Below are 24,032 nucleotides of genomic sequence, written 5' to 3'. Positions count from 1 at the left end.
CTTTTGAGAGGCATTCCATTCATTTCTATTGATTTTACGAACTTGCCATTTGTATTATCACTTTTACATGTTTATGAGCTCCATTATTTTCGGGTATACCTTATAAACATGTTTAGGATTTATGACTATGTGGTAGTCCATGTGCGGATGTATATGATACGTTGCTTATACTGTATCTACTTACTATGTTTGTGCCGTTGGTGGTGTATAGCATGTTGTTATTTGTTTAACCTCTATATGATAGGTGGTTTATTTGGTTTACCTTATGTGCACTGTGCTTAGTACTATGATATTATTTTATTTATGTTATTTAAATTTTAAGAGCATATATTATGTGAGTATTTAGTATATTGTTTCATCTTTCCTGCACTTATGTTGGGTTTTTGTGACCTTGGATGTCAGGATTGTCATGAGTGAGCTACGTAGTAGACTTATGTTTTGAGGTTTTAGTTGCCCATGATAGGGATTTTGACTCAATGTTTTGTCTTCTGTATGTAGCCTTACGGTAGGTCTACTTCAGATTTGTGCTTAGGTTTTTAGTTTTGTGGGTCCGATCCATTGGCTTGAGGGCACAGATTTGTCAAGCTATAGATTCGGGACTGGTATTGTTGTTGTTGCATTTTTAGATGTGGGGGTTGTTAGTACACCAGCATTAGGGATCTAAGGCCTTAAGCGTAACGACACCAGTGACATTGTTGTTAGAGTTTTGGGATTAGCTATCCCAACTCTCGCAGATGCCTGGTTTTTGTAGTGCTTTTGGTAATGATCATTCTCGACATTGATGTCTTTTGTATTGAAAAGTTTCTTTCTGAGTTGATCTGTTGAGGGTATGTTATGAACTAGTGCCTTATGCTGTCATGCTACCTTACTGACGAGTAAGTGTAGGCGGGTTCTAGTCATTATTCTTACTGCCATATCATTCTTAGCCATCTGCCTTGATTCGGCTTGTCGTTATCTCAGGATTCTCCCGATGATTGACATTGGGTTGATATGTCGATTCGTTCGGGAGGTGTCAACCAATTCTTGGTTTTGCGTTCCTTCGAATGACCTTCAGGCTTTTGGAGTTGTCCTTTCGCACCTTATGGTCTGTTCTTTGGTTTGATCTTGTTCGGTTCTCTTTTGTCTGTTCCTGATTTTGGGGACGAAATCCCTTTAAGGAGGGTAAGTTATAATGACCCGGTCATTTTCTTCCTTTCCTTTTTCCTTAAATTTTACGGATAAATTTTTTTCCATTGTCTTTTCCTTTCGGTGTTTGGTTTCTCATCACTTAGTGTCGTCTCAAGTGTTCAGAAATGGTTTCTAAGACTCTTTTCTTTGGATTGACAACTTCCTTTGAGGACCAATCATTCCCATATTTTTTGTTTTTCGACACTATTCATTTTTCGTCATTTTCCCTATTTTATCTTTTCCCCGTTTGTCACTTTGTTGGCATAACCTCAACTCTGGTTGCTCCCGGTGTCCATAGGGGCATGGATGCATAGTTTTTCAGAATCTTTTTCTTTTCTTGGGGTGTTTTTCATAAATATCTTTTAAATATATTTTATTTCAGGGGTTTTTAAGAAAATATTTTTGGGAGATATTTTCATTCTGGGCATTAGTGCAGTTTTCACTTTTTGGAGGGGTCATTGTACAATTTGTAACGACCCGGTCATTTGCCTCCCTTTCTTTTTTCCTGAAATTTTACGAATGAATTTTTTTCATTTAATTTTCTTTTCTGAGCTCTGTTTCGTGTTGCTTAATGTCATCTCGAGTGCTCAGAATTGGTTTCTGAGACTCTTTCATGTGAATTGACAACTTCCTTTGAGGACCGAGTCATTTTTGCATTTTCGTTTTTCGACACTATGCGCTATTTCGTCCTTTTCCCTATTCCGTCTTATCTCTGTTTGTCAGTTTTTGGCACAACCTCACTTCTCATGCTCGGAGTTGGTTTTTCACTTCACATGCCTTCATCTTGAGTGGTTTTCTCGAAATACATATCTTTACTTTTGCAAAAAAGTACTCTGGTTGCTCCCGGTGCCCACAAGGGCATGGATGCACAATTCTTTAGAATCTTTTTCATTTCTTGGGGTATTTTTCGTAAATATCTTTTGAAAATATTTTATTTCAGGGATATCTAAGAAAATATCTTTTGGAAGATATTTTCATTTTGGGGCAGTTTCGCAGTTAACCCTTTTTGTAGGGGTCATTGTGCAATTAACGAAAGTTATTGCAAAATGTCTCGTCTGGAGCCTGGATCTTCATACGGGATTCATTTTCACATTTCGTCGAGTCGTGGCCTCTTAGAATTCCGTTCTGGTCGTTTTTCTCCAGTTTTAGAGTTTTTGGACTTGGTTGCCGCCGAACTTGTTCGGGGCATAACTTTCTGCTCGGGACTCAGTTTTTGACGTTATTTCTTCCGTTATTCATATTTTCTCATTTTGAATCTTTTTCGTTATGGAGTTTTGCCATTTGAGCGCGTCTGCTCAAAATCCACTTTTCCAGACCCGGCGGGGCCCTTTCGGGGTATTTTTTGTGATTTTCTATAAATAGGGACTTTGAAAAATTAAAACATAATTTTCCTCTTCTTCCCCACACGTTCTGGACCAGATCCCACAGCCTTCCATGGCTTCCATATTCTCTCTCCTCTTTTAGTTCACTTTTTTTTTATGAAAAGTCTTCGGCCTTAACGTTTAATGTTTGTCTTGACGCCGCGCATCTTATGCCCTTATTAGAATCCATTTCCGACGATTTTTTGAGTTCGGGTTTGGAGTCAAGTTGGGATTTTCATGGGGCTTCTTGCGGATTCTTGTTCACAGTGTTGTCCCCGACAAAACCTCTCGGTATCGTCGGATTCGGAGCACTTTTGTTTCAGTGGGGATTTGAGATTTTCATCTCAAATTGAGGTAGGGGATGTTCTAGGTTTAAATTCTTGTTATATAGCATGCTTGTGATGCTTATACTACTTGTTTGCATGATTAAATATAAAATCTAGAGATTTTATTATTTATTTTTCTTGTACGGGATCTAATTTTCCCGGTTGCTCGTGACTTGGTTTAAACATGTAGTATGATATTATATTGCCCCATGATATGGTCATTGTCGTGTAGTAAAATTAAAGCATTTAAATAAGTACTAAAGCTTTTATTTAATATTTATCTTAGGTGCAAGATTAATTCACATGGCCTTAACTAGCTTGAAATCAATATGTGTTAGCATATTATATTAGGCCCTAGCATACTCTTCAACATAGATTAAATTGAGAGAAATCGGAATTATTTTGAAAAATTAGTAATTATTAATTAACTTGATTAATTAATTTGCCCCGAGTGCACTATTCACTCCATTTGAATTCCGACTTGATATTCTTGATCTATATGCCATATAGCTTCACATATATTTGATTTAGAATATTCGGTGAGGTTTTGAAACCTTTCATTTAATTAATTTCCTTGTTTAAGATTTAATCCTCATGGTGATATACTTGGAATTGATTTGTGGTATGCTAGAAAATTAGGCTTTGGTATGGTTGTTCACGTATATTAAATTGGGATTAATTACATGAGAATTGCAACTTTTATTTTATATTTAACTTTAGTGAAAGTTTAATCCACATGGTCGTAAATTGAATGAAATAAACTTGTAATGTGATATTACATTAGTCCTTGGCATGTTCTCTAAGATATGTTAAATTGAGAGCATTTGGTTAAGTTTGAAAATCTAGGAATTTAATTAAAAGAATTAATTAAAATCTATTTAATGGTCCCCTTAGCTTAATTAAGTTTTTAACTTGATAATTGTATTGATCATGACTTGTTTACTAGCATATATTAATTTAGGACTATTAGAAGTTGTTTTAGAACCTTGGGATTTAAATTAGCATGATTTAATTAAAGTTTTATTTTGTTGTTCTAACAACCTAATTGAGTTTTAGAATGGATATAGGTGATGACCATGCCATGTCCTTTAATATGTATTAAATTGAGGTTATTTGGAATTGAATCAGAATCTAGAGAATTTAATTGTGTTTATCTATTTAAATTCTATCAATTTACTCCATAATCTAGATGTGTTTTAGAAGTGGTTCCTATATTCAAATCATGGACTTGGACTTGTTGTATATTCATTTGGTTATGTTTTAAGCATTGGATAACATAATTGCTATGTTTGTACTCATGAGAATATGTTTTCCTTATTGAATATATTGTTGCCTTATGTAATGATTTGCACACTTCGTATTTAACATCTTTCATGCATAGCGTGTAACGAATCGCACACTGAAGATTCGACATCTATCATATCATATTAGTTGTGGACTTAGAGCATGTATTGTATAGGTTTTCAAATTTGATTGTGCATGGTAGATAGTTGATTATCTTGTATATACATGCTGATATATACGTTATTGCACAACTTGTTGATTTTGGAAACTTGGGGATGTCGTTGTTTGGCTACGGCTAGGACGTGGTTCTAGTACGGGGGATAGTCCCTCTATATAGTCTAGTGCGCACATAGGGAGGTTACCCATGGGCTATTAACCCTAAAGTAACCACATTGTCGGTTTGATCCGGCGTGACGTCCAAGTATCCACTTTATTTGATTTCACGTTTCATTTCAAGTTGATAACTAGATGATGTTGTGACTTGTTGTTTCTTTGTTAATTTCCCATTTTAAGTTGCAAGATGTTAACTTAGAGAAATCATGACTTACGCGTTGTATTAGAAGTTCTAATGTTGGTTAGATGGCATTGAAATTGTAATTTGTGTTTTGATGTTCTAATGTAGTTTAGGATTGATCCTATAGATTCAATTGGAACATAGATATTATGCCCCATTCGTGATTTCAAGTATACTCCTTGTCATGTTAATTGCATCGATAATGTAATTCTTGTTAACATATGTCCGAGCATACTTATTGTCATGTTATATGGAATGTTCCATCCTTGTATACTTACATAGATATTATGCCTTATTCTTGATTCTGTGTATAATTCTTATCGTGTTCTTTGGATTATCCCAAACTTGACTTATTTCATATGTGTATATGTATCATAATTCTTATTGCTTATGCTCCATGATAGCTTAGGATGCGCCCTGAGTCTCACTTTGACATAGAAGTTAGGTGACATGAGCCCCTTTGACATGTTTCACCTTAAGGTAATGAAATTGCAAAATGCTAGGTTGATACATGCTCATCTCCTACGAGTAGCTTTATGTTACTCACCCACGTAGTGGGGACATTTTTCAGGTATGAAGACTTGGTTCGTGGTGCTTATTGCTCCTTGGAGCCATAGTTTTTAAGTTTCCATTTTATATAAGTGTTAGCATAAAATGCCTCTTTGTAACCTTATGTATCAAAATATGTATTATTTGATTCCATATATGTAGTGTGTACATGAGTACACTCTTTACAATGTATTTGATATGTATGAGATGAGGCCGGAGGCCAATGACCATTATATTGTATTCTATGTACTTTTTAACTTCATGAAATATTATGAAAATCTTGAAAAATCGCAAGTTAATGCTTCACCATGGTTGCATCGGGTGTGGGAATTCTATTCTCATTCTTTCATAGGGTCTTATTAATCTTGTATGAAGTGTGGCCAAGGGTCAAACGGTCATTTGACTCCATTTTATATTTTTAGATTCCATATTTTCCATTCCACGTTCATTTTTGCGTTTTTGCCCGTTGGGGGGTCCGATTTTGCATTGGCTATATTTTTAAGCTATGCACCATTGTAGTGCGTCTAAATAGGTAAGTTACGTTTGTGTGCACGGTCGTTTCCGGGCAAAACCTCATCGTTTGTGTTTCGAGCCTTCTACGGACTCATTTTGCACTTTTGTTGCATATTCTGATCTAGGGGCATTCTAGACCTTTTACATCAGTTTTATTTTCTTGTTTCGACATAGTCAATTAGAAAACGTGATTTTAAGGGGGGTTTCTTTTTCGTGTTTTTCCAGAAAATGTCGTCTTGGTGCCGGAAATCGATCGCAAAGTTCAGCTTTCTGTTTTTTTTTTAGCAGCTTTTTGGACCTCCATGACCAGATTTCATGGAGGGGCATTTTGGGAATTTCACAGTGAGTTTTTTTCGATTCCGTCCTCATAATCGGGTAGAAAACTCGATTTTAGGGGGGGTTTCTTCTTCGTGTTTTTCCAGAAAAATTCGTTTCGGCCTCCATTTCAAGCCTCAGTTCTGGAACCTCACTTTTTTTCTCTTGCTATTAGCTAGTGCGTGCCATTGGGCACCGGTGGGCTCGTGCATGGACGCCGTGTGCGCCATGGCCTTCGTCGGGCCACCGCGATGTCTTAACTTCAAACCCTCATTTCTCCCTCGTCCGGACTCCAAAACGAGTGAACTTTTTTTTGAACTTGACTAATTTTTCGCTGTCTTTCCAACGGTGTGCTCCATTACACCCGGATCTTCCTAAATAATAACCAGTTTACCATTTTAGCCTTAAGTGCTCGTTTTTCTTCGTCAAGCTGTTTCTCCTTCGTCCGGACTCCGAATCATGCGATTCTTGAGTCCATCCTGATTATTTTTTTGTTGTCTTTCCAGTGGTGTACTCGGTGGCACCCGAATCCACATTTTTCAAAAATGACTATTTTGCCCCTGGGGGCTTATTTGTTATATTTTTGATCTTTTGCTTCCGCATCAGTTCTCATTGAGTTCCACGACCTCATGGAAGGTCACTTTGACTTCTTAGAGTCTTATTTTTTGTTTTTGCTTCCGCATTTTAGATCCATTATCGGATCATCCTTACGGTTCATCACAGGACACATTGGCCTAAAAACCAGGGTCGTCACACAATTAATGAAAGTTATTGTTAAATTCCTTGTTTTGAGCCTAGATCCTCGTACGGGATTCATTTTCACTTTTTGTCGAGTCACGTACTCTTAGAATTCCCTTCTGTTCGTTTTCCTCCAATTTCAGGGTTTCTGGTCAGTTGACACCGAACTTATTCGGGGCATATCTCTCTGCTTGGAACTCAGTTTTTTATGCTGTTTCTTCCACTGTTCATATTTTCTCATTTCAGTTCTTTTTCGTTCACAAAGTTTTGTCATTTGAGCGCATCTGCTCAAATTCCACTTTTCTGGACTCGACGAGGCACTTTTTGAGATTTCTATAAATAGGTTGCCCTAATTTAAAAAGTTAACTTTTCAGCCTTCTTCTCCACTTCATGGCTGGCAGCCATGGCAACCCAAGGGGCTGCCACCTTTCTTTCTTCTTCTCCACTTGCATGCCTTTGTAAAAAGTCTTCCGCTTTAACATTTATCGTAGTCCTCATCGTGCTCTACCTTTCCCCCTTATTAGAACCCATTTTTGACCATTTTTTTAGTTCGGGTTTGAAGTCCAGTTGTGATTTTCATGGGGCTTCCTTGGGATTCTTGTTCACCGTGTTGTTCCCAACATAACCTAAGAGTATCCTCGGATTCAGAGCACTTTCCTTTCCGTGGGGATTTGAGATTTCATCTCAAATGGAGGTAGGGGATGTTATAGGTTTATATTTTTGTTGTCTTGCATGCTATTGATGCTTATACAACTTATATGCATGCTTTTGTTCATAATCTAGAATTTAAGTTAATTAATTTCTATGTTTAAGATTTAATTCATATGATGATATTCAACTTAGAATTAAATTGTGGCATGTAAGTAAATTAGGCTTTGGTATGTTTGTTAACATATATTAAAATTAGAGTATTTGATAAAGTATTGCAACTTTTATTTAATAATTTTCTTTGGTAAAAGTTTAATTCTCATGGCCGTACCTTGCATGGAAATAACTTGTGATATGCTTTTAAATTAAGTCTTGACATATTCTTTAACATACTTTAATTTGAGAGCATTTGGATAAGTATGAAAATCTAGAGATTTTAATTAAAATGATTAATTAAAATCTATTTAATGGTTCCATTGGCTTAATTGAGTTTTTAACTTGCTATTTGTGATGAGCATGACTTGTACACTAGCATATATTAATTTGGGACCATTTGGTGTTGTTTTAGAAGTTAGAGATTTAATTATCATGATTTAATTAAATTCTACCTTATTGTTCCATGACCTAATTAAGTTTTTGAATGGATATATGAAATGACCATGCTATGTTGTTTAACATGTGTTAATTATGGATCATTTGATTAAGATTTGAAACCTAGATAAATTAATTGGTTTATTTGATTAATTTCCGTTTCTACTGCATTATTGATTTAATCATAAGTTTGACATTGGTAGTATATTAAAATTATGATTTTGGACTTATATTAGATTCTTCAGTTTATGTGTGTAACAAATAGCACACTGAAGATTCGACATGTGATATTATTATAGCACGTAACAAACCGTGCTCCGAAAATTCGACATTTGTCATTCTATAGTAGTTATGGATTTAGAGCATGAGTTGTGTGGTTACAACTTACTTGTGCATGGAATGTAATTTCGTGCTTTATATATATTTTGTATATAAGTTGATAACTTATTTATTTTGGAGTCACTTGGAACATTGTTATAGAGACATGGCTAGAGTTTGGCTCTAATGCAGTGTCGCGCCCGGATTTTTCCCCACCCCTTTAAAGGTCATACTAAACAATTATGGGTCAGAAGATGGGCTTAATGCGACGGGGTGGCTACAGACTATATTTTATTTTATCTGGAGTCGCCACCTAACATAGAATTTATTGGTGTGTTAGGTCACCCTAAAATGTCTAATGACTTTATATTTAAATATTTTATTTGACATCCATTTTAGTCTATGAAACCAAAGTAAAGAGTCCAGGGGTTTGATTGTATATGGAGAAGGTGTTAGGCACCCAACGGCACCCGTGAAACACAGTTACCTTAGTTTTATATTGCATTCCAAAAAGTACATGTATAGTTTCAATACTTTGAAATATTTATTCAATTATGATTTGTAAACTTGGTTCTATCTATAGGAAGATAAGGTTAATGTTTTTATAGCCTGATAAATATATCTAAACATATGAGTTTTATAAGAGAAAAAATATTTTAGATATTGATGTGACCGAACCTAGGAGTGACCTAGGTTGCCTACATACCTCATTTCATAAAAGGTGAGGATCATGTCAAATGTAGTTCAACGAAGCATTCATTTTAGCATAAATGTTTTTAAAAATATACATATATTTTTTTAATAAATTGAAAATTGTTACTATGGAAACATATATATTCCAAGGAGATTTGAATTTTAAAAATGTTTCTAAGAAAACATTATAATTTAGGAAAGTATGTATATTTATCCTTTAATAAATAAACTGGTAATTTAGGAAAGTATGTATAAGTATATTTATCATTTAATAAATTATATTTCTAAGGAATCTTATCTTTTAATAAAGTATATTTATGAGAAAAGTGTATGTACATATTTATAAGGAAATTGGTATTTTAAAATGTTCTTATGGAATATAATAATTTAGGAATATATATATATATGTATATTTATTTATTTCTAAGAGAATTTGAATTTAAAAATTGTTTCTAAGGAAAACTTATATTTTAAGAAGATATATATTTGTTATTAAGGGAACTATATTAAAATCAAGTTTTATTTCAAAGGAAACTTGTATTCTAAGAAGTAAGTCCTAAGAAACACATATTTTAGATAATTTGTATTTTTAAGAAAATTTGTAAGGTTTAGGAAATTAATCTTTAAATAAAGTATCTGGTATATTTTAAAACATATGATTTCTATATATATATATATATATATATATACACACACATTTTAGAAAATATTTTAAAAGATATGATCTCATTAGAGAATATAAACTACTGAACTTTTTTAGGTTTAAGTCCTAATTTTAATTTATGAATCAAATATCTATATATATATATATATATATATATATATATATATATATAATAAAATAAAATAAAATAAAATAAAATAAAATAAAATAAAATAACCGTAAATCTTGGATTATTTGAAGGAAATAGCTTTTAAGAAAGCTTTATTTTAAGAAAACTTTGTTTTAAGAAAGTTTTATTTTAAGAGAAAATATTATTGTTTGGAAAAGATATAATTTTAGTATTATTTTGAAAAAGATATGGTTTTAATACTATTTTAGAAAAAAGATAGATTTTAGGAAACTTTTGATTTAAAGAAAATATTATTTTTGAAAGATATATAATCTTTGATTTTGAATAAAGTATTATTTTAATATATATATATATATATATATATATATATATATGTATGTATGTATATATATTCTAAAGGTATTTGAAAAGACGTGACCTATAAGAAATATATTATTTGGACTTTTTAAAAAATAATATTTTATATTCTAAATAATACTACTTCTAAGAAAAATATGATTTTTGAGTTTTCAAGAAAACATACTAGAACCGACAAATATAATCTGTAAAGAATGTCCTTTAAAAGAAAATTCATTTGTTAGCTTTGAAAGCGTTTACATTTGATTAAAAGGAATTTATTTTAATGGAGGGACGCTGTTTGGGAAAGGTTTTGGCTACTCTAGTGTGATTCTGGTAACATTATTTATAGTTCTAAAACAAATGGTCATGTTTAGAAAGAGATGTGACTCTAAGGCAGTGGTTATTTCTAAAAAAAGAATATTATTTTAGATATGTATTAGAAAATAATGATTCATTCGGAAAATATGATTTCCGGTAAATTATTAATATTATTATCTGTACTTCGAAAGTTTCCAAAGAATCCTATTTTTTTAGATAACAAGAACCCTAATTATTTAATATATGATTTCAAAACAAATGATTATATATTTATTTTTGTAGAAAATAATGAAAATGGTCATTTGGAAAATAAGGTCTCAAAAATTTTATTTTTCACTTTAGAAAAGATTAAGAAACTTGTGGTTTTTATATGATTTTTATTTCCTTTAGAAAAGATGTAGTTCTGGGGGCAAACAAAAACAATTCTAGTCTACATTACTATTTGAAAATATGATTTCCAGAAAGAATTAATTCTTGAACTTTTTTTTAAAACGTGATCTAGAGAAGTATTTTTTAAAAGATAATTATTTTAAAATATTACAACTTGATTATCACTAGCTTGGTTCATTTTAAGTGAATGTATATAATAAATTTTTATAGAAACAAACATATCAGTTATTCATACATAATATCAATCTAATAGAAATTGAACTAGCATGGCTGACATTCACTTTGAGTACATGTGCATAATAAATCCGATAGAATAATCATATCAGTTATTCATTTTAATTGCATAGATATAATAAATCAAGTATAGGTTGAACGAACATGGCAGTCATTCATTCTAAATGCATATATGTAATGACTCATAGCATGTATACATGTAACACAAAATATTAAACTTTAAATTGGCATGACAACCATTCATTTATTTTATTTTTTATATTTTATTTTTGGACAAATAAATATGTGATAAAACCCAGCATATATATTAATGTCTAGTACACAAAGAAATCAGATGATGAGATGTAAAACAAGAAAAATTCAGAAGAATACCTTTGATACGCAACTGGCTGTTAAGCTTTTCTTCTTTGCTCTTCCGAGACTGCCGAGCGAAGTTTTAATTCCAGTTGGGCTCCCCCCAAGAACTGATGGCTGTAATATGCTTATAATGAAGTGGGGACGGGATGATGTGGTGTGGAAAATACGATTCCTTGGATCTTTGTCCGTGATTAGAATGCACAGGCTGCACAGCAATAGCAGGAGTAGTTGCTTTTCTGCGCTTTCCTTCTTGGAGGGAGTTTACTTCCTTTTGGGTGTTGGAGAATTGCGCCAGGCCTCTATTTTATGCTTAGGAGCTGTTGCCTATCGTCTAGTTGATGCTTAGTGCATCTATATGTGTTTGTGGATTAAAAAATTGGCGTATGTAGTGTATGGGATCTAATCGGCAATGGGTTATGCAGGGGCTCTTGGTTTGTAGTTGATGGCTGTGTGTTTGTAGATATGGCTGTGCAGCCGGCATCGGCTTCCCTTGGATTAGGGCTGCAAGTTGGGTTGGCCCAACCCAGTCCAATTCCAACCCAATCTCGATTCGGGTTGGGTCAACTCGAATTGTACTCAACATGGGTTATTATCATAACCCAGTCCGAATATTTTTGGACGGGTTGGGTCGGGTTGACGGGTTGAAAACTTTTTATTATTTTTTTGTTTTTTGGAAATTTATTTATACATATATATATATATATATATATTTTATATATTTTATTTAGGGCAAATCATTTTAGCCTCAACAATTGCCTCCCCTCTTGCCTCTCTCTGAACTTGCCTCCCCTCTCTCTATCTCTCTCTGCAACAACTGCAAACTACAAAATCTACAAAATCAGAACTTCAAAGCCCATATATTTCAGTTTCATCTATCTGTCTACAACAATCAAAAGTTCAAAACCCATATCGGCATATCATTTCAGATTGTTCAAAAAATCAAAACCCAGATCTTTCAGTTTCCATCGCCCGCTGTTGCAGATCGGGTTCGCCGTTCGCCGTTCGCAAAGCTTCAACCGCTGTCTCTCGACTCTCAACCATTTCAGATCGTTCAACAAATCAAAACCCAGATCTTTCAGTTTTCATCACCCGCTATTCCAGATCGGGTTCGCCTTTCGCCGTTCGCAAGCTTCAACCGTTGTCTCTCAACTCTCAAGCTTGCCCCCCTCTCTCTATCTGCAACTGCTAACTCGAATGTATAGGGACGGTAAAGAGAGAAAGAGACAGAGAAAAGAGAGACAGAGAAATGACAGAGAAAAAAAAAAGAAATATTTTTTTTTTTTGCGTTTTGGGTTGGGTTCGGGTTAAGCCCTAGCTCAACCCGAATATGTCTGGGTTTTGACAAAACCCAACCCTAACATGAACCCGATTTATAAACTTAAAGTCCAAATTTCAAATTTTCGGGTTGGGCTTAGGTTGGACTGGGTTAACCCACCCAAGTTGCAGCCCTACCTTGGATACCCTAGTAACCAAGGAGACGGCTTTTAGGGTTGGTCATTGGTATCTCGATCCCCCCCAAAAATGACTGAACAAAGGATATATTTATAGGATAAAAATGCTTAGGAGGGAAAAGTTGACCCTACGCCAACCTATTTATTTTAAAAAGGAACGGGTTATATAAAAACTTTTGGCGTGGAAATATTCTTGGACAAATAATATTGCATTTAGGAATGTTTTTATTCTTTTCCTATGTTAATTTTATTTTACTTTATTTTATTGTAGAGTTTCCATTATTTCAATTATTTTTATTTTTACCTTAATTACTTGGTTCATAATATTAATCAGAGTAAATTTCATACCTTATCTAATGGATGAGACCAACCACGATTTTTGTAATCAGTTTAATTACTTGATTTACACTTATATTTTATTTATTTTTTCCTTCCTTTATTTTTATTTATTGCTATATATATAATATATATATATATTTCATGATCTTATCTTTTGGGTTATAGCTTAAGGTCACCATCTGGACATAATACACACCTTTTATTATTTTCTTATTTTTTTTCACTTATATTTCTAATCTAAGTTTTTGATTTATTCTGAATACAATGACATGGTACATTTTTTATTTAGAGATTAAATTAAACCACTTTCAAGTTTTAATTAAACTTGAACGGGTTAAGGAGTGCAAAATTACGCTTTTGCCCCTTTCTTAATTGAGTGTTATGAGTCGCATTACTGTGATACTCCTCGGATCTGAGACACGGGTTGATCAGGCCCAGGCCCAAACCCGAGGGAATATCAAATAATTAAAGTATTTTAAAACGAACACAGATGACAAAAAGAACAATAAAGATAGAATAAAACTGAAAGAAACATTAATTATAAAATCCTCCATGTACAACTGAAAATTAAAACTCCAATCCTCCAAAACTTCAAAGTTACAACTTGGGAATTCACTGATCGACCCTTAACTAAAAGTTCAACTGAGAATGAAACTGAAAATAGATAATACTAGAAACATCGAGAGAAGTCCTACGTAATCAGATGAAAGTGAGACTGTCCTCGACAAGCACGATCAAGCTCTAAGGCTGGAACCGTCCTGTACCTGAAAAGAATAATAAAGGAATGGGTCAGACCCACGAGCAAGTTCTAATCTAACTGCAATCCATACAGTGACCCGATACACAGATACACCATAGACACCTCACAATATCTATCTAGTCCATACGTATAAATATATCCACACTAAGGGACATTCACTAGTCTATAATAGGGGTCTCAACCTGAATAGAAGGCAACATGCGAATACGCACCCAAAGGTGGGCATGAGTACCTAGACCTAACAGGGTACACCTCAACCTATTATAACTAGCTACGCATCTACTGCATATACGCACCCTAACCAATGAGTCTGAGACTCAAGCTCAACTCGTAGTACCATAACCATATATATAAAGTCTGTCCAAATCCAGGGTAAGCAGTTCAACTATTTATTAAACTGACCTACAATAAACCAACTAGTTAGTCACTCAACTTATTCAGTGGATATGACTTAATTACCATCCGTTAATCCAGGAAGTCATCCAACTTGGTTACAGCTGATCTGACTTAGCCACAATTAGGATTCGATATCTTTCAATCCATTCCATTAATCCATTAGGTTAGGTTTATGCGTTTTGAGCTAAACCGTCCCTAGTATGTCACTGTCCCATACCGGTACATACAATCCTCCATATCCATGTAAATTACAACATATATAACAGTTCAATAATTTACAGTCCAAAAACCACCATCCAATGCTTGCAGAAGGAATCTTAACAATCTAGCAAATAAAATCCAATAATAATCCATGTAATTGCATCGGAGAATAAACTATTCTAACAATTAACATCCAACACATGCATAGTTCAAATTTAATAAAAACAATGACCCTATCATGTATTTAAAATTAGTTCTATAATAATATTATAGTCCAATAAATCGCTAAATTAAACTAAGCGATCTATTTCCCTCCATCCGGTAACAGAATACTAAGTCATATACTTATACTGTGTTGTAACCTTTAGCACAGAGCCCCCACTATGCCACAAGTCCAATATATTACTTTAAAAGACTTCATCGTGCATCAAAAATAAATTTAAAATCATTTTATAGCACCCTAAACCATCAAATTAAAATTAATCAACAAATCTCCTTCCAGCCGTTAACTGTACGCAAAGTTGTCAAATAGCGTACTGTTAATTCCATTTAAACTAAGGGGTAAATTTATACAATTCAAGACCTTAGTTACAAGTTAAAATTATTATTTAACACCCAACTAAAATTTTAAAACTGATTAATAACCCAAATTGCCCAAACAGTGAACATAGTACGTAGAAAAATTTAAAAAAACTTAAAATAAACCAAAAATAACAAGGGAGCCTGCTCTAGAATTTGGAGCAGGCTCTTTTCCAGCCTAGAGCCGGCTCTAGGACTTCTTAGAGCCGGCTCTACTTTGTTGTGGGAGCCGGCTCCCACTTCCATGGAGCCGGCTCTCACCTCCTTTGAGAGCCTCTGTCCCCGTTGCTTTGTTTCAGTCCGTCCGTTCCTTCTCTGATCAAATCCAACCACTCTGTTGGTCTCTAAAACTAATCTTAGGACTCTTAATTTAGTCTAGAAGCATTCCCCAAGATTGTTTACAATAGTTTTGCAAACAATTACAGAGTTTAATCAAGCCATTTAAACTAGCATAGTTGAAGAACAATACTGAAACTAAATTGCGACATCAGTTTTATCCCAACCCCTCTGTTCTTCCTCCAATTTTAAATTTGAAGTCTTAAATTACATCTAGTATCCAATCAGACCTCGGTTGATTTCAGTAAGATTCAAAATAAAAATTAAATCAGTGAGACGTTACGCCAAAACAGAGTCAAGAAAACATACGTGCTATAATTGTTTTGTAAATAAATTTCACAGATAAAACGATCAAGTAAAACATATATAAAACATGCATGGTTCAGTTTAAGGCCAATTAATCTCCTAGAGATGTCCAGGTGCACAGAACACAAATCAAAGGGAATGAGGAAGATAAGAACTTGCCTTTGAGTTTCAGACTTGAAACTCTAAATTCCCAGTTCTGTATTGCCCGTTCAATTTCCCCACTGCTGTTCCACAAACCCACGTTCCTTCTACCTTGCTTCCACCTATCCTTTCTCTCCTATCTCTCTCTATTCTCCCTCTGTATCCCCCGGTCTCTGTTGTTTTTACAGAAATTACGTTTAATTCTTTTCAAACCCTAAACCACCGTGACACACATACTTATAGGCTTAGTGATTAAACCCTAATCCATGTAACCTTAAACCCAGAGCCCATCTCGGCCCATAAACCGACCTAAGATAAATACCTACGTCGGCCACCTATGTAAAATTGCAACCCTAAATTCACGTAAAGAACCAGAAAACTAAATTCCCTTAAATTTAAATTTCCATTAAATAAAATTGATTAAACAATTAAATAAACACAATTAAATAAATAAATAAAAGTATATAAACAGTTACCAAAAACATATTAAGTAACATGACTGATTAAACAAATAAACGATTAAGCAATTAATTAAACCAAATAATGCACATACAACCAATTTAAACAAATGAAAAACAATAAAATAAATAAAAATGCGATTAAGACAATAAAATAAAGAAAAATGCAATACAATAAATATTAAAAATGCCGATACTATCCTTTTAAAATTAGGGGTATTACAATTACGAACTTGACATTAAGTGTACTTTAGGTTTTGGGACGTTCCGAGTCCAATGGTGACATCTATTTTATGAATTGGTGGTCTTATTTTCTTATTTTCCTAACTTGACCAAACTAGTTTTACTAGAATGCCTCTACAAATGGATAGGGACAAAATGGGGTGTCTACATGCGGGAGGTATAAGTTCTCCCCATTTATAGTGCGCACTTAGGGTGGTATTCCCAGCGGGTTAATGCTCGGAATAACCACAAGTCTTGGCTTTATCCAGGATTTGATGTCCAAGTCTTCTACTACTTGATTTCACATTCAATTCCAAGTTGGCAACCAATGTTTAATTGTGACTTATGATTTTGGTTATTGGCGATTTAATGTTGTTAAGTACATTCAGGCATTATGATTTCTAATGAATCATTGCAGGTTTTTGATGTTGTTAAGAACATCTATGCTATATTGTTCAAATGTGACTTAGGAATGATCCTATAGATTCATTTAGAACATAGACGTTAGGTGGCATGACCCACTTTAGTTATTTTCGTGTTTTAGATTTCAAGTTGATGACTTTGAGAATCTATATCTTGTTGCTCAGTATAATATGTTTTTATGTTGATGAAATTGCATGGATGATGTGATTTATGCTAGAAATAATTTAGGGTAGCTTAGGATGCTCCCTGAGTCTCATCTTGGCATAAACGTTAGGTGGCATGAGCCCCTTTGACATGTTTCACCTTAAGGTGATAATATTGTAAAATACTAGGTCGATGCATGCTTATTTCCTACGAGTAGCTTTATGTTACTCACCCACGTAGTGGGAACATTTTTGAGGTACAGGAATCAAGATTCTCGTTATGCTTGGATGATTTGTGAACTTGAAAGTTCCATTCTTGTAAAGGTTGGCTTGAAAAGCCATTTGTAGCCTTATTTGTCAAATGTGTATATTTGATTCTAAACTTGTAATGTGTGCTTAAGCACACTTTTTCATTCTCATTTTATGTATATGATATGAGGCCAAGGGCCAAACCATATTTAAAATTCATGTATATTCATAAATGTTGAAATCTTGCCTTTAATGAGAACATATGAGAATTTAGGGTTTTAGCATGACATTTTTGCACCGGAGTGTGCATCAGGTATAAAATTCATTATCTAGCATTCATTTAATATGTATGAGGTGTAGCCAAGGGCCAATCACCATTTTGTTTTCATTTTTGCATTTTAGTTTCATACTTTGTATTTTGAGCTAAAATAGTAAAATTCGAGTCTTTAAAGGTTCATTTCCAAATCGGGTAATGCAAAGTGTGCATGAGTACATTCATTAGGACCTACTTAATATGCATGAAGTTTGGTCAAGAGCCAAATGGTAATTTGAAATCATTTGTTAATTTTAGTTTTCAAATTCTCCATTTCAAGTTCATTTTTGCCTTTTTGGCCGTTGGGGGTCGAATTTTGCATCGGCGATATTTTTAAGCCGTGGACCATTGTAGCACGTCCTAATGGGTAAGTTACGTTTGCGTGTATAATCGTTTTCAAGAAAAATCTCATCCTTGGTGATTTGAGCCTCTTATGGATTTACTTTTGACATTTTTTGCATAATCTAATTTTAGGGCATTTTGGGGTTTTCCTTCGAGAAATGAATTCCGGTCTTCACATGGTCGCTTAGAAAACGTAATTTTAGGGGGGTTTCTTCTTCGTATTTTTTCAGAAAATGTCATCTTGGTACTGAAAATCCCTCGCAAAGTTCAGCTTTCAGTTTGTATTTTTGCAGCTTTTTAACCCCCATGACCTGATTTCATGGAGGGGCATTTTGGGTATTTTACTGTGACGGCCCTGATTTTTTAACCCAGTGCGTCCTGTGATGAACTGAAGATTGACCCGATAACGGATCCGAATTACGGAAGTGAAAACAGAAAACAAGACTCTAAGAAGTCAGAGTGACCTTCCATGAGGTCGTGGAACTCAATGAGAATTGATGAGGAAGCAAAAGATCAAAAATATGACAAATAAGCCCTCAGGGGCAAAATAGTCATTTCTAAAAACTGTGGACTTGGGTGCCACCGAGCACACCGCTGGAAAGACAACGAACAACTAATCAAGATGGACTCAAGAATCGCATGAATCGGAATCCGGACAAAGGAGAAACGGCATGACGAAGAAAAATGAGCACTTAAGGCTAAAAGGGTAAACTGGTAATTATCCAAGAAGATCCGGGTGCAACTAAGCATACCGTTGGAAAGACAGCGAAAAATTAATCAAGTTCAAAAAAAGGTTCACTTGATTTGGAGTCCGGACGAGGTGGAAACGAGTGTTTGAAGTTTTGACGTCGCGGCGGCCCGACGAAGGCCATGACATGCCCCGTGCGCGCCTGGCGCGCGCGCCGGCGCCCAATGGCCCATGCTGACAGCAAGAGTCCAAAGCAGGTTTTCCAGAACTAAGGCTTGAAACGGAGGTCAAGACGAGTTTTTCTGGAAGAACACGAAGAATAAACCCCCCCCTAAAATTGAGTTTTCTACGTAAATCGCGAAGAATTAAAAAAAAAAAAAAAAACTCACTGTAAAATGCCCAAAATGCCCCTCCATGAAATCTGGTCATGAAGGTCAAAAAGCTGCTAAAATGCAAACTGGAAACTGAAACTTCACGAGGGATTTCTGGTACCAAGACGACATTTTCTGGAAAAACACGAAGAAGAAACCCCCCCTAAAATCACATTTTCTATTCAACCATGTCGAAAGAAGAAATTAAAATTGATGTGAAAGGTTTAGAATGCCTCTAGATCATATTATGCAACAAAATTTCAAAATGAGTCCATAAGAGGCTCATTTCACCAAAGAAGAAGGTTTGTCCGGAAACGACCATGTACACAAACGTAACTTACCTATTTGGACGCGTTACAATGGTCCACAGCTTAAAAATACCACCGATACAAAATTCGACCCCCCAACGGGCAAAAAGGCAAAAATGAACAAGAAAAGGGAAATTTGAAAACCAAAATTATCAAATGATTTCAAATTACCGTTTGGCCCTTGACCACACTTCAAACATGATTTATAAGACCCTATGAAAGAATAAAAATGGAATTCCCACACCCGATGCAAGCATAGTGAAGCAATAACTCTGCATTTTTCAATATTTTCATAATATTTCATGAAGTTAAAAGTTACATAGGATACAAATTAGATGCCATTGGCCTATGGCCTCATCTCATACATGTCAAATACATTGTAAAGAGTGTACTTATGTATACATTACAAAAATAGAATCAAATTACATATTTTGACATATAAAGTTATAAATGGCATTTCAAACCAATATTTACAATAAATGAGTCTACAAATCATCCAAGCATGATGTGAATCCCGAATCTTGATCCCGGTACCTGTAAAATGTCCCCACTACATGGGTGAGTAACATAAAGCTACTCGTAAGAGATGAGCATGCATCGGCCTAGCGTTTTACAATTATATCACCTTAAGGTGAAACATGTCAAAGGGGCTCATGCCACCTAACGTTTATGTCAAGTGAGACTCAGGGATCATCCTAAGCTACTCATGCAATTTAAAGTGAACAACGACATACAAGTATACATGCTCAAGTATACTAAACAATGTTAAACATGTTATACAACATACAAACATACATTTCCAAGTATACTAAACCACATTAAGACAAGTCATGCAATGTCTAAGCATATTTACACAAGTATGCATTTTATATGAAAATCTCGTAAATCAAGTATACCGACACAAGTATACTAAGCTAAGAGAGATACGCTTAAAACAAGTATACACGGCACAAGCATACTAAATGAAATCTAAACTCACAGAGCAAGCATACAAGTTCAAGTACACTATATGAGATCTAAATGCACAAAACAAGTATACAGTTTCAAGTATACTAAGTAAGATTCAAATATCCAAAGCAAGCATTAATTCTCAAGTTACAAGTAATCCATAATTAACAACTTGAAATTGAATGCGAAATCAAAGTAGAAAGACTAGGACATGTGATCACTAGACCAAGCAAGTGTTTCCGGGTAATTACAACCCACAAGGCACTACCTAGTGCGCACATGCATAAATTATTCCGGGCAATTACGACCCACAAGGTACTACCTAGTGCGTACTTATGACTTAGAAGACTCTTATCTCCGTATTAGAGCCAAACCCTAGCCATCACATGAAATATGTCCTTACAAGCTTTCCAAAATCAATAAGTCCAAAACTAATACAAAAATCAATAAGTTAGACCAAACTTATACCAAATCCACTAATGCATAAAACCATCTTTCATGCACAAATAAGGTTGAATTCACATAAATCATGTCCTATAATTCAAGTCTAGATAACATATGACATGTCAAGCATCCAATATGCAATTTATATACCAAAACAAGAATATTTTACAATAATTAAACCACATTACCACACTAAACCACAAGTACTAAATAAGTCCCAATTTAGTAACTAGTTTCCAAGGTAAACAATTGTAATATTCTAACAAACTATACACCTACACAAGATATATCTAAACAAGTTATGCAAGTCAATGATATTCTATATCATGCTAAGTCCAATTACCATTTCAAGATGTCTCAAGTACTAATTCTACATCAAATTAGTAACATGCTCACAAGGTGATTAAACAGACCACATTTTAAGGGATTATCAACCTGTTGCCTCTAATATCAATTTAAGTAACCAACACACTTAAAATAAAATTAATTAAGCTCATTAATTAATTTTTCTCTAGATTTTCAAACATATCTAAATGTCCTCAATTTAATATATGTTAAAGAATTCACCAAGGCCTACTTTAATATCACATTACAAGTTGATTCCATACTTGATACAACTATATAAATTAAACATTCACAAAAGATAAATATTAAATAAAATTTGCAATTCTTATTCAAATATCCCCAATTTAATATATATCAACCACCATACCAAGGCCTAAATTTCTAGCATGCCACAATTTAATTCTAAGTTGCCTAGCATCATGAGAATTAAATCTTAAACAAAGAAAATAATTAAATTAAATTCTAAAAACTTAAACAAGGCATGCTCACAAGTTGCATATGCTTATAAAACAATTAATACAACAATAATATAAACCTAAGATACCCCCTACCTCAATTTGAGATGAAAATCTCAAAAGCCATCAAAACGAAACGGCTTCGAATCCGACAATACTTCGGGGTTTCGTCGGGGACAACGCCATAAATGATAAACTCCAAAGAGGAACCATGAAAATCACAACTTGACTTCAAAACCAAACTCAAAATTTGGCCAGAAATGGGTTCTAATAAGGGTGAAAGAAGCACGTAGTCAACACGAATACAAAACGCAAAGGCCCTACTATGTTCTGACAAAGAAATGAAGTTCAAATGAGGAGAGAGAAGGTGTCAGCCTCCCTTGGGCTGCCATGGAAGCTTCAAGTCGTGTAAGAGAGTGGGGAAGATGAAAAAATAAAATATCTCATCCCCCTTTTATAGAAATCTCAAAAAGTGCCCCGAACGGGCCCCGCCGGGTCCGGAAAAGTGAAATTTGAGCAGATGTGCTCAAATGATGAAACTCTGTGAACAAAAAAGATTCAAAATGAGAAAATAAGAATAACGGAAGAAGCGGTGTCAAAAACCGAGTCCCGAACAGAAAGTTATGCCTTAAATAGTTTGGCGCAAATCGGGGCCAGAAACTCTGAAACTGGAAAACATCGACCAGAAAGGACTTCTAAGAGTGTATGACTCGATGAAAAGTGAAAATGAATCCTGTACGAGGATCCAGGCTCAAAATAAGATAATTTGTAATAACTTTCATCACAATGGCCCCCATAAAAAAGGTTAACTGCAAAACTGCCCCAGAATGAAAATATCTTCCAAAAGATATTTTCTTAGATACTCCTGAAATAAAATATCTTCAAAATATACTTACGAAAAACACCCCAAGAAAAGAAATTAATTTCAAAGAATTATGCATCCATGCCCCTATGAACACCCGGAGCAACCAGAGTACTTTCCTACAAAAGTAAAGATACGTATTTCGTGAAAACCACTCACGATAAAGATACGTAAAGTCAAAAACCAACTCCGAGCACAAGAAGTGAGGTTTTGCCAACAAAGTGACAAACGGGGAAAAGACGAAATAGGGAAAAGGACGAAATAGGAATAAGGACAAAAAAGTGAATAGTGTCAAAAAACGAAAATTGTGGAAATGACTCGATCCTCAAAGGAAATTGTCAATCCACGGAAAAGAGTCTCAGAAACCATTTCCGAGCACTCAAGACGACACTAAGTGACGAAAAACCATCCACAAAAAAGAAAAGACAACGGAAAAAAATTTATCCGCAAAATTTGACGAAAAAGGAAAAGGAAGAAAATGACTGGGTCATTACATTTACAGTGAGTTTTTTTTTCATTTTCTCTTGTGCTGTTGGGTAGAAAATTTGATTTTGGGAGGGGTTTCTTTTCCGTATTTTTCCAGAAAAATTCGTTTGATAGCCCATTTCTGCTCTCAGATTAGGACAGTTACTGTAACAACTTTTGCCCTCTTGTCCAGTTCTGATCTAGGGGCATTTTGGAAATTTTTAAATATGTTTTTTTCGTTTCTTTCTTGCAGTCAGGTAGAAAACTCGATTTTAAGGGGGGTTTCTTCTTCGTGTTTTTTCTAGAACATGTCATCTCGGACCCGAAAACCCCGCGTCAAATCTGATTTCCTGTGCGCATCTACACTATTTGAAAAAGTCTGTTGTAAGAACATTTTGGGGATTTCATGTCAAAAATTAAAAAAAAAAAAAATTCAACATGGTTAGCTTGGAAAAATTATTTTGAGGGGGTTTTCTTCTTCATGTTTTTCCAGAAAACGTCGTTTAGTGTCTCAAAACGGCACACGAATTTCAACATTTTACCCAGGTTACTATTCACGGCCCTGCGATGTCAAAACTTTGTTTTGACTAGTGTCTTCCATCCGGACTCCGAATCAAGTGATTCTTGAGTCTAACTTGATTAATTTTTTGCTGTCTTCCCAGTGGTGTACTCGATAGCACCTGATTTTATATTTTTTAGAAATGACCATTTTGCCCTTGGGGCTATTTTTGTCCGATTTTTTGTAATTCGCTTTCGCTACTTTCTTTTGAGTTCCGTGACTTTACGGGAAGTCATGGATGTGTCTCGGGAATAATATACATTCTAGGGACGTCATTTCCATGTAAAATGACTATTTTGCCCTTAGGGGCTTATTTGTCATATTTTCGATCTTTTACTTCCGCTTCAGTTCTCATTGAATTTCACGACCTCATGGAAGGTCATCAAAGTGTATTAGAGGTGTGTTGTGTCTTGGGAGACCGTTGTCTTGTTTCTTGCTTTCGCATTCTGGATTCGTTATCAGATCTACGTTCGGTTCAT

Source organism: Cornus florida, unplaced genomic scaffold (genome assembly GCF_030987335.1).
Source record: "Cornus florida cultivar Cherokee Brave unplaced genomic scaffold, ASM3098733v1 CherokeeBrave_3.0.0_Hap2_Chr07, whole genome shotgun sequence".
NCBI classification, from domain to species: domain Eukaryota; kingdom Viridiplantae; phylum Streptophyta; class Magnoliopsida; order Cornales; family Cornaceae; genus Cornus; species Cornus florida.
The sequence above is the reverse complement of the archived record's forward strand: the minus strand, read 5'-3'. Positions refer to the sequence as shown.